Below are 11,717 nucleotides of genomic sequence, written 5' to 3' on the forward strand. Positions count from 1 at the left end.
AATCATAAAATTACATGAAAAATACCAGTGATACTCAAACAGTTATACAAAAATATGATAAATATAACAGCATACAAATGTAAATATACATCTACTATAATAAAACTCACCCTCAACGTTCTGAGGACACTGACGTCAGTGAAGCCAAGCCCTGATTTCCTTCAAAAAGGTTTGAAGGTTCGTGGTGGTGAAGCCACCAAAATCGCTCCGGGCCCCGCCCTCGAGGGTGGAGCAATGGCAGAACAATGAAGGGGTTGGCAGGGAGGGAGGCAGGGAGGCGGGGGGGTGGGAAATCGCTCCGGGCCCCGCCCTTGCGTCAAACATCATGACGTTGGGGGCGGAGCAATGGCAGAACAATGAAGGGGTTGGCCAGGGAGGGGGGGGGGGGTGTTGGCGACGAAAACCTTGCTAGCGCCCGTTTCATTTGCTCTGAAACGGGCCTCTTTTCTAGTATTCAAATATTGTGTGCATATAGGTCCAGATTCTGTATAAGGCGCCTATAAAATCCATGCGGTAAACATTTCTGACTAGTGTATTCTATAAGTGGCACCTAGATTTAGGTGCAGTATATAGAATACACTTAGTTGATATCCCAGGACCTAAAACTATGAATCTCTATTTATACCAATGAAAACATGGAGCAAATCTATGCGTAGACTTACACGCACTGGGCCATGTTCTATAACTATGTGTATAAATTTTGGAATGCCCACAAAATGCCCATTTCCCCATCTATAGTCACACCCCCTTTGAACTGTGTGCATTAGAATTTACGCGCAGTTCATTACAGAGTATGCTTACCGAGTTGTGCATGTAAATTTTAATTATTGCCAATTAATGCTCATTATTGCTTGTTAAGTGCTATTATCAATGCTGATTAGTTTGTTAAGCCAATAAGTTACATGCATTGTTATAGAATGTGCTTGGATTTTGGCGCTATATGCTAGGCGGGCTATTTAGAATCCAAGGGATTATGGCTTTCTATAATGCAATAGTTCTATGTAGGAAACCATAAATGTGGTAGGCAATAAACAATGAATATGTACAAATTAGTAGTAAAATATGAATATTCATAACTCTATACATACACTGCCTCAATAATACAAACATGTTATATAGGAAACAACTCAAAATAACAGACAGACCAAATTTCTCCTTATATTTATACAGGTAAGTGTTATAAAAGAAACACTATATACATAAAGACAAATTGCATACCTTGTTTATAGATGACAGTAGAATGAATCAATAGCTGGTTCTTAATACTTATACTCTTAGCAAAGCGATTTAAATATAACTCTGCAAGTGCAGATGCTCTTAAATGCAATAAACAGAAAAGATTGCCAATATGGGAAATGGGACTTGATATACCGCCTTTCTGAGGTTTTTTGCAACTACATTCAAAGCGGTTTACATATATTCAGGTACTTATTTTGTACCAGGGGCAATGGAGGGTTAAGTGACTTGCCCAGAGTCACAAGGAGCTGCATGCCTGACTCTGCAAGTAAGGAGGATTTCAGAATACAATATCACAAGTAACAACATAGATGAACGGACTACAACTAATGAATACTGAAGTATACAAAAGTGGACAAATGCAAAGTGATAACAAGCTGCTGACAGTGACCAACAATAGTGACCAGAGTGTTATAAGTGATAATATACTGCCCAATGAACATGCAAAATAAGCGTTTTTAAAGCTATTGTGTATCAAACTTCGAAGTATGTGTAAAATCAGATTTAATCAATCATGTAAGTCTTACCAAATGCATACTTTACAAAAATGAGTGTGAACAAATCCTGTGTGCTAAAAAGTGCCTATTAACATATGCTCATGCATAATTCATGTGCAACTCCCATATTGATGGAAATGGAGAGAAAAAAAATAAACTACAAATTATAAATTCAAATTGTTTCCTGATATTGACGCCACTCGTTCTAATACTGTGATAACCAGTGCTGAGAACCAGAAAGCTGAAAACCCTATTTCTAGGTGTTTATTTTTCAGGTAATTAGGGGTTCTTTGAGGGGGTACAAAAATTGGCCCCAACAGTCCCATCCACGTCAGCCTAGGACCCATCACAACAGAGTAGTTCTTCGCACACACCCTAAGTTCCTTCCTAAGGTGGTGTTGATTTCCATCTTAACCAGTCAGTTGTTCTGCCAACATCTTTCCCAAAACCTCATGCCCATCTGGCGAAAGCGAACTGCACACTTTGGACAGCAAGCAAACCTTAGCCTTCTATTTGGAGCAGAATAAAAGGCCATAGACAGTCCACCCAGCTTTTTGTATCTTTTGACCCAATCAGAATGAGAGTAGTCATTGGCAAACACACGCCTTCCAATTGACTAGCAGATTACATCTTCTTCACTTAGGCCCAGGTTGGGCTGGCTCTTGAGGATCATGTCAATGCTGATAATGTCAGAGCCATGGCTACATCGGTAGCCTACTTGAGATCAGCCTCCGTTGAGATTTTCAAAGCTGCAATGTGGGATGGGCAGGATAGAAAATTTTTAATAAACTTAAAACCAGTCCACACATTCACATCACGCTACAGCCTTGAAAAGGCCACCCAATGTGACAGCTGGTTCAGTCAGACAGTCCTGCAGAATTTATTTGGTGTCTAGAATCCAACTCCACCTTCCTAGGCCTGGGTTTGTTCTGTTCCAGGCTGCATCTTCACAACCTGTTTGTATATAGTTTCAGGTTAATTGACTTCAAGGTCTTGACATTTCGAGTCCTTATTGTCCTAGCATTGTTGTTTTCAGTGACCCTGGTAGCTAGGGACTCCCACATGTGAGAAAACATTGGGCCTGCTTGTCCTCAGAGAAAGAGAAGTTGTAGCAGGTGTTCTCTGAGGACAGCAGGCCCAGTATTCTCACATACTCTCCCTCCTCCCTTTGGAGTTGTCTTTTTTCAGCTATACCATCAGACTGAGGAACTCATGCTTGCACATCGGGCGGGAAGGCATCTGCACTGCCAGAATCTTTCTAAAGCTATGCGTGCTAGGCAGCATCCACACCGGGCTCTGTTGGATGATGTTACCTACATGTGAAAATATTGGGCCTGCTGTCCTTGGAGAACATCTGCTACAGGTGAGTAACTTCGCTATTCATGAGTACAAGAGAAGCCAAGATGCACCGGGTAGACACTGAACAAGGACTAAATTATAATGTACATATGTACATAAGAGATTTTTGTCTTTTCATTCATACTAAGTTTTATTTATATAAACCTTTTGCTGGTTTTTAAAGTTGTACATAAAGAGGACAGGCGAAATATTTTCATGTATGAAAAGACCTAGGTTTACAATTTTTTTTATTAAAAGTATACTATCTAAACAGTATAGGTATATGCAAAATGTAAAAACTTAAATACCATAGAAACAGTAGCAAATCAGTTGTTTTAACTGTCATATTTTAATTCAGCCCATCAAAATCTATGATAAATAGCACATTATATCTCTAAAGCAGACGACTTCTAAAAAGTTGTAGACCAGTATGATTTCTCAATATTCCACTCATCTGCTCCAATCAAAGTATCTTAATCAATTGGTCCTCCCCTCCCCTTCATTTATATGACACAAATATATTTGGCACTCTGCCTTCTGCTACTAGGTTCCAATTTGTTTGGAATGCCCTGCCCACTACCTTCAGATGTGAGACCTCATTATCACATTTTAGGTCAAAACTAGCTCTACATATATCATCTATGTCTGAAATAGCTATGGGCATGTGAATATAAGGATTATTCTAGAATTCTATAATGGAATCTGGGTGCCCAGATGCTACTATAGAATAGACTTTCACCACAAGGAATCGGGGCACCTAAATGGAGGTACCCACTTATAGACCTGCCTCCTATACAGGTATGTATATTCGGCACTGCTGGCTGTACGTGTAGCAGCGCTGAATATAAATATTAATGCCAACACTGGTGTTAAAATGAATGCAGTAGCTACTGCCACTGAATATAGGTCCACTGGTGGTTTACTGCTTATATGGCAGTAATGAAGTTCTTGTAAAATACTGCTGTAGAATTACTACTGAAAGGATATATCCAATAGTCAAAGGTGTCAGCCTGTAACAGTTAATTAAATGAGTTCCTAAGTTCAAATTCTGCCATATTGATTCACTCTCTTATTCTTCCAAGGCATAAAACGTAATTGTAATTAATTATAATAATTGCTCAGTCTAGCTTTGAACCAGCGCAGATGAAAGCACTATGTAACAGAATATTACACAACTTCAGAGCAGTAAAACTGGATAATTGTCACATTTCACATTTACAATAATCAAGTATAATTTTGCTATATTTCTTTCATGATTTGGAAAGCTTAAACTGGAGAAAACAAAACTAATGGAGGCAGTGTAAGGTGGTTCTTGTCTTCTCTTGCAGCTCCTTCACTGACAGGTTTGCAAATGGCTACTGACCATTTACCCTCATTGGTTTTGGTACTCTGAAACAAGATTTTGTTTGATTTTAAGAGGGTGATTTTTAGAGCTCTTTACCCAGATAAATTTGCTTTTAAATAAGTAAATTGGTAATCTGAAAATTGCCTTTCCTCGATCTGGCTAAAAGAATGTGCAGGCTTCCACAGTCTGCCTACATTTAGCCAGACTGGGGAGAGGAATTCCTGGGGGCAGGTTCCAAAAATTATGAAAGCAAACTAAAGCATAAAATATATGCACACCTGCAGTTACACACATCATGCACACATAAATGCTGCAAAAAGTGCCACTTACAGGGGCACATGCCCTAAGCACTATCCTATAAGGGGGTGCATAAGTGGCATTGAGCATACTTGTAAGGGGGGTGTACACATGGGCACAGAATTGGCAGGTCTCCCACTTACATACACAATTTATAGAATAATGTAAGTTGTACACACTGCTTGACATGCTTAGGTGTGCCCATTTATGCCTGCCATAGACCTAGTGGCACACCTACATTTAGGTACACCAATGCAGGTTTACATGGTTTTCGATTGCAGTAATATTTTTGTGGAACTCATTACCCTCTTCTTTTAGATTGGAGAATACCTACCTGAGATTTTTAAAGAAGCTGAAAACATTTTTGTTTGACAATTGATTTCTTATTAGTTTTTATTTATTTTATGCATTTTATATTAATTCTATAACAATGTCTATTTTCTTCTCTTTGTAAACACAGTGAACCTGTGAGGGGATACCACACAATAAAAGTGATACACTGACATTGATATAATGGAATCTGGGCTCCTACAGTAGATGCTGTTATAGAGTGGTCGTTCCCGTACTGCATCAGGGTACCTATATCTAAGCGCCCCTTCACAGAATTGCCCTCATTATTTCCCAGTGATATTTTGCCCACAGAAAAATCAAACTACCCATGGTGATTTTCAAAGGCAATTTGATGTGCTTTTGTACATTCCTTTTAAAATGTGATTCAAAATCCACAGGTAAAAAGTCCCCGCAGACTTTTCAAGAAATCAGGTAGTTTGAAAATTGACCGTATAAGTTCCAAGATACTGTGTACAAGGCATTTGGCTATAAATCATGAACTGAATAAGAATAAAATGATTCATACACACTATAAACTTGACAGCTGTGAGAAAGTGGTCATGAAGAGGGCGGAAGCCTGTCTATACTCAGGCAGCACCTCATGCATGGAAAAGGAAATGACCCTAACAATAGTATTAGAATACACATCTCAGTTTATCTGCAGTTTATTGCAATTCAAGCACTGATATGAAAAACATGTATTTCCCTGCATAAAAACTCATGTGACTTGTAATCTCGCAAATATCCATAAGGGGCAGTATTCAGCAGGCAGGAAATTAGATGACTTTATCCACCTAATTCTATAAGGGGCCCTTTTACTAAGTTGCGGTAAAAGGGGCCCTGTGCTAGCGGCGATGGCCATTTTTGCCACACGCCAGGGCCACTTTTACCGCAGTGGGTGAAAATAACTAAAAATGAAATGGCCGTGCAGTAAGTTCGCACTTGCTGCTTGCCCATTTTGGGGGAGGGGCATTTACCACCCATTGAGGTGATGGTAAGAGCTCCCTTGCTAACCTGGCGGTAACTGGGCAGCATGTGCCGCTGCCCAATTACCGCTGAATAACCCCCTGTGGAAATATTTTTTCAATATTTCTGCTAGCAGCGGAAATGGCGAATGCTGGGTTGGTAGTAGTTCCAGGTTGCCATGCGGCAACCCTTTAGTAAAAGGGCCCCTAAACTTGTGCACCTAAATTTCTGACAAGCGTGCAGATTTGCACATGCAAATGATAGAATATGGTCAGTTGTGTGCATAGCTTAATTCAATAATTGTCTGCTAACTGGAGTTATCAGCCAATTAGTGGCTAAATTGAGCTTAATTGGTGCTAATTGGCACTAATTTGCAGTTATGCACATCCCTGCCTTTAGTCGCTATCCTATAAGTTGCACTCAAATTCCAGAGTACGCAACTCCAAGGGGGCAGGGACCTGGGAGGGGCATGAGCAGGTTGAGGGCATGTCAGGCAGTTATGCATGTGGGTTAGAATACTCTCATTTACGTCCATTGAGCTGGCATAAGTGCTCACGCCTAAACTTAGGCACGTAAATGGTGACATTCGGTAGTATTCTATAATAGCAGTTGTGTGCAAAGCTGCCATTATAGAATTCAGGCGCCTAAAGTTTGATGTCCTTTTCAGAATTTACCCCTTAGTAAATGTTTCAACTAACCTCCCTGTTGACTGAGCCACGCTGACACAGCCCATTCAAAGTGGGGGGTAAATTTGAAGGATATCCCTAATTGTATTTTTAATAAGGGAACTCTGCTGACAGTAGAAATTATCTTCAGGGTTTTGGAACTGTTTTTAGACTCTTTGTTGAGTATGGAACCCCCAAATAAGCACTCTGATGAGTGGAGGAGTGGCCTAGTGGTTAGGGTGGTGGACTTTGGTCCTGGGGAACTGAGGACGTGAGTTCGATTTCCGGCACAGGCAGCTCCTTGTGACTCTGGGCAAGTCACTTAACCCTCCATTGCCTGCCGCATTGAGTCTGCCATGAGTGGGAAAGTGCGGGGTACAAATGTAACAAAACAAAAAAAAAAAAATCATGTTTAGACTTAAGCAGTTACGATTCATTCATTCCTAGTTTTTGAAAGAACATTTTCCTATCGTTGTACAATCACAGATCCTCTCTCAGTTTGACTATTGCAATGCTTTTAATGTCAGTATTTCAGCAAAACTGGTACACAGAATCCAGTTGATTCAGAATTCTGATGCTCGGCTAATTTTTAAGAAGTCAAGATTTGTTCATGTGACTCCATTATTAATACATCTTCATTGCTCGCCAATTTAATGTTTATGTGTTGTTCAAAACATACTGTTTTGGTTTATAAAGGTTTGGAAGGTTATTATTCTGAAGAATCTTGTGCATCTACCAAAGTTTTAGGGTCTACTAATTCTCGTTTTAATGTAAAAGAATCTGTTCTGTCTTTTTCTTCAGTTACAGTGTTGAGATTGAAATTACACCAAGAACGTCTGGTTTATTATCAAGCTGCAAAGATTTGGAATGTGCTTCCAACAAGTATTAAGTCTATGGTTTTCTATCTTTACAATTTATTTATATTTATATACTGCTAATACCACAGGTTCAAAGCGGTTTACAATAAGAAAAGAATATCAAGACAGTTTCTTGAGAAGTACAGTTAAGAAGACATATCCAGAACATCACTAATTATTAACAAAAAACTTAAAAAGCGAGGTTTTTACCATCTTCCTAAAACAAGAATAGCTAGGACAATTTATAAAATATGAAGCATAATCACTCCAAATTTTAGGTGCTTGATATGAAGAATTCTTTCACAGGTTTTCTACAGGTGTTTAATGTTTACTTATCTAAAGGCTTTGTCTAATCATCCCCCAAAAATCCTACTTTAAAGCCCTCAGTAGGTTAGCCAGTCTGTTCTGGAAGATGCTTCACCCCTTCATTAACAGGTAAAAGCCATCATTGTCCTGCAGCCCCTAAATATGATCCCATGATCCAGGAAGCCAAAATGTTCTCATTGACACCATTCATGCATGCATGAATTCATCTACAGAAAACAAGCTTCTCTGCTTCAATCTTTATTCTCAGCTGGAAAGACACTGGGATTAGCTTTTGTCAGAGGCAGGAAGTTGTGCTTGATGGACCTTTCCTCTGACCCAGTATGGCTCATCTTATATTTAAGAGAAGAGTCCTAACCTTTAGGACAATTAGCAGGGCTGGGTTAAACAGAGACAAACTTGCTGATTTTCATTATAGGCCTACACTGTTTGCTTCTAGTTCCTGTTCCAGCTGTGGGCCCTGCAACCTCTGACTCAAATTCCCACTCCAGCTCTTACTAATTTTAATTTCCACCACCAGTCCTCTGCCTACCTGAGTGTAGTTCTTGACATCTGGGTGCTCTCCATCTCTTGCAGAGGACTGAGCACAGCCTGAGAACCTATATCTGGGCCTCGGGTCTGCTCTGAGCCTCATAAGTATTTAAAAGGTGATAATCTGACAAGGCCTCAGGGAAGATATGTACAACAAGCTTGCTGACACGCCCCACATGGAACAAAATCTTTTTTGAAGGTATGATCAAAGAAATGGATCTCATAAAACACCCCTGTACCGTGTTTCAGATTCTCTCTGGAGTCACCTTTGACCCACCTTCCACTACAAAGAGGTAACAGGATTGATGTTAAGGGGACAGCTTTTTTCTCCAAAGGAAAAGTAGGGCCCAGCGTGTACAGAGAATAGGGAAACCAGGGTTCAAATCCTACTTTTACTTTCCTTTTAAACTTGGGCAAGTCATTCCCTTCAGTTACCTTAGGTATGAATTTAGGCCCCTATTTACTAACCTATTGTAAAACAGCATGGCACTACTGCTAGGGATCAGGCTTCCAAATAAGGGAACCCCTAGATGTAATACTGTGAGACTACCACTAGGAGCATATGGACACTATATTTAAAGAGGGAGTGGCCAGGGCAAGAGAGACTGGAAATTATTCCTGTACCCATTATCCAACAGGGATACTTCGGTTAAGTACCAGGGAAGTGGGTGCTGAGAGTTGCTGGGACTTTTATGTAAATTAAAGGATTGAGGATCAGAGAATCAGGGGTAATGGTAGGACTTCGAGTTACATAAAAGGAGTGAGAATCAAAGATTGAGGGGATCCTTCAATGTGTAAAGGGATTGGGAGTTGGAGGAATAAACAAATACATACCAGTGGCATAGCCACAGGTGGGCCTGGGTGGGCAGGGACCCAACTAGTTTCGCTTCAGGCCCACCCAATGGTGGTGCACATTGTTATTGGAGCTGGCAGAGATCCCTGGGTACCGTCAGCTGAAGAGTCCTCTCTGGAGTTTCCATGAGCTGTCCCATCCCCAGGGCAGTCAGCAGCATGTTTCAAGCTGCTGACACCAGCATTCCCCCTTCCTATGCACCCCATACTTGCATGTACGGGTTGGGGGGATGCTGGTTAAACTGAGCATACATGGGGGGGGGGGGGGGAACGACGGTGCCAGGGTCAGTGGCTGGAAACACACTGCTGACTGCCATAGGAATGTAACTGCTCTGGGGAATTCCAGAGAGGACTCTTCAGCTGGTGGAGCCCGGAGATCCCTGCAAGCTACACTAACGATGTGTGCCACCACTGGGTGGGCCTAAAGCGAAACTGGGAGGGCCCCTGCCAACAACCACCCAATCTAAAGCAAAACTTATTGAAAAGAAGGCTTCCAACAGATAGGACTCTTCAGCTAGCAGGACCCGGGGTTCCACACCAGCCAAAGTATTCATTTTTACTGCTTTAGGGAGGAGGGGGGAGTAGTGGGCAGGGAGGAAATGTATGGGTCATGCCCACTCAGTCCACTTCCAGGCTCACCCAAAAAATTAAGTTCTGGCTACACTACTGGGGCGTACACATGTTTTTTAAAAGATAGAGGATGGAGGTCTATCTGGAGGAAACACACTTACAAATTTTTGTACTTTCTCTGCTCCTTTAAAACCATCCCCAGGAGCACTGACTTACAAAATATCAGAAAACAAAAAACACGAGGAACGAATCCTGCGGGCAATAATCAATATACTGATAAGGTTGAATATTCTTGAATTTTTTCAGCAAGGAATAGTGGCTGTAATAGTTTGTTATGCAACATTAATTCCTGATGCAGCCTGCTGGCAAAACATCAGGTTTTGATGTGACTACCTTATGATGTTAACGATTTATTTATCCAGACACAGAGCTCTGCATTTTGTTTTATAGTTTTGCTGTTTTTTTAAATATTTTGTGTGCATTCTTTTTGGGTGCTCTTCTTGTGGTGCACCTGCCTCTTTTTCTTTTCCACTTTCCCATTAGCTGGCTAGTGCTGCTAGAGCAGGGGTTCTCAACCCAGTCCTCAGGACACACCAAGCCAGTCTGCTTTTCAAGATATCCAAAATAAATTTACATGCACTGCCTCTATTATATGCAAATCTATCTCATGCATATTAAGTACATAAGTATTGCCATAATGGAACAGACAGAAGGTTGTCAAGCCCAGCATCCTGTTTCTAACAGTGGCAAATTCAGGTCACAAGTACCTGGCAAGATTCCAAAACAATACAATACATTTTATGCTGCTTATCCTAGAAGTACACAACAAAAACTGGACAAAGTTCACGTATTGCAATATGACCATAAACGGCTAGGGAGGTTATCTCATAACGTCAGAAGTATCCGTGTGTGCCAACTGTTGTTCTGGCTCACCGGTCTGTATGTATTTGTAATCATTGAACACCTCCAGCCAACCAATGGTACCCGCTAGTACTCATATGTGAAAAAAATTGCCTATATATTGTTCATTAATTTCAGGAAAAAGGCACAACAATGTCCGTGGGTACCATTGTTCAAAAAATTCAAAAATTAAACATTATTGCAATTAATAGGCAAGTAATGCACAAAATCAACTTAAGTAAATGAGCAAGTAATGCACAAAATCAACTTAGCTTGTAAGCTCCCAGCGCTGTCTAATAACTTCAACGGCTGGAGCTCATCGGGTTTCAGTTTAGGTTAGTGAAACCTCTTTAGGCAACTCCGGTAATCTGATTACCGGAGTTGCCTAAAGAGGTTTCACTAACCTAAACTGAAACCCGATGAGCTCCAGCCGTTGAAGTTATTAGACAGTGCTGGGAGCTTACAAGCTAAGTTGATTTTGTGCATTACTTGCTCATTTACTTAAGTTGATTTTGTGCATTACTTGCCTATTAATTGCAATAATGTTTAATTTTTGAATTTTTTGAACAATGGTACCCACGGACATTGTTGTGCCTTTTTCCTGAAATTAATGAACAATATATAGGCAATTTTTTTCACATATGAGTACTAGCGGGTACCATTGGTTGGCTGGAGGTGTTCAATGATTACAAATACATACAGACCGGTGAGCCAGAACAACAGTTGGCACACACGGATACTTCTGACGTTATGAGATAACCTCCCTAGCCGTTTATGGTCATATTGCAATACGTGAACTTTGTCCAGTTTTTGTTGTGTGTTTTTTACAAATTTTTGTTGGACTAAGTTTAGCCATTATTTATTCTTTGTTGTTATATCCTAGAAGTAAGCAGTGGATTTTCCCGAAGTCCATTTTAATAATGGCTTGTGGAGTTTTCTTTTAGGAAGCTAGCCAAACCTTTTTTAAAACCCTGCTAAGCTAACTGCTTTTACTACATTGTCTAGAAAC

This window comes from Microcaecilia unicolor, chromosome 10 (genome assembly GCF_901765095.1).
Source record: "Microcaecilia unicolor chromosome 10, aMicUni1.1, whole genome shotgun sequence".
Classification (NCBI taxonomy): domain Eukaryota; kingdom Metazoa; phylum Chordata; class Amphibia; order Gymnophiona; family Siphonopidae; genus Microcaecilia; species Microcaecilia unicolor.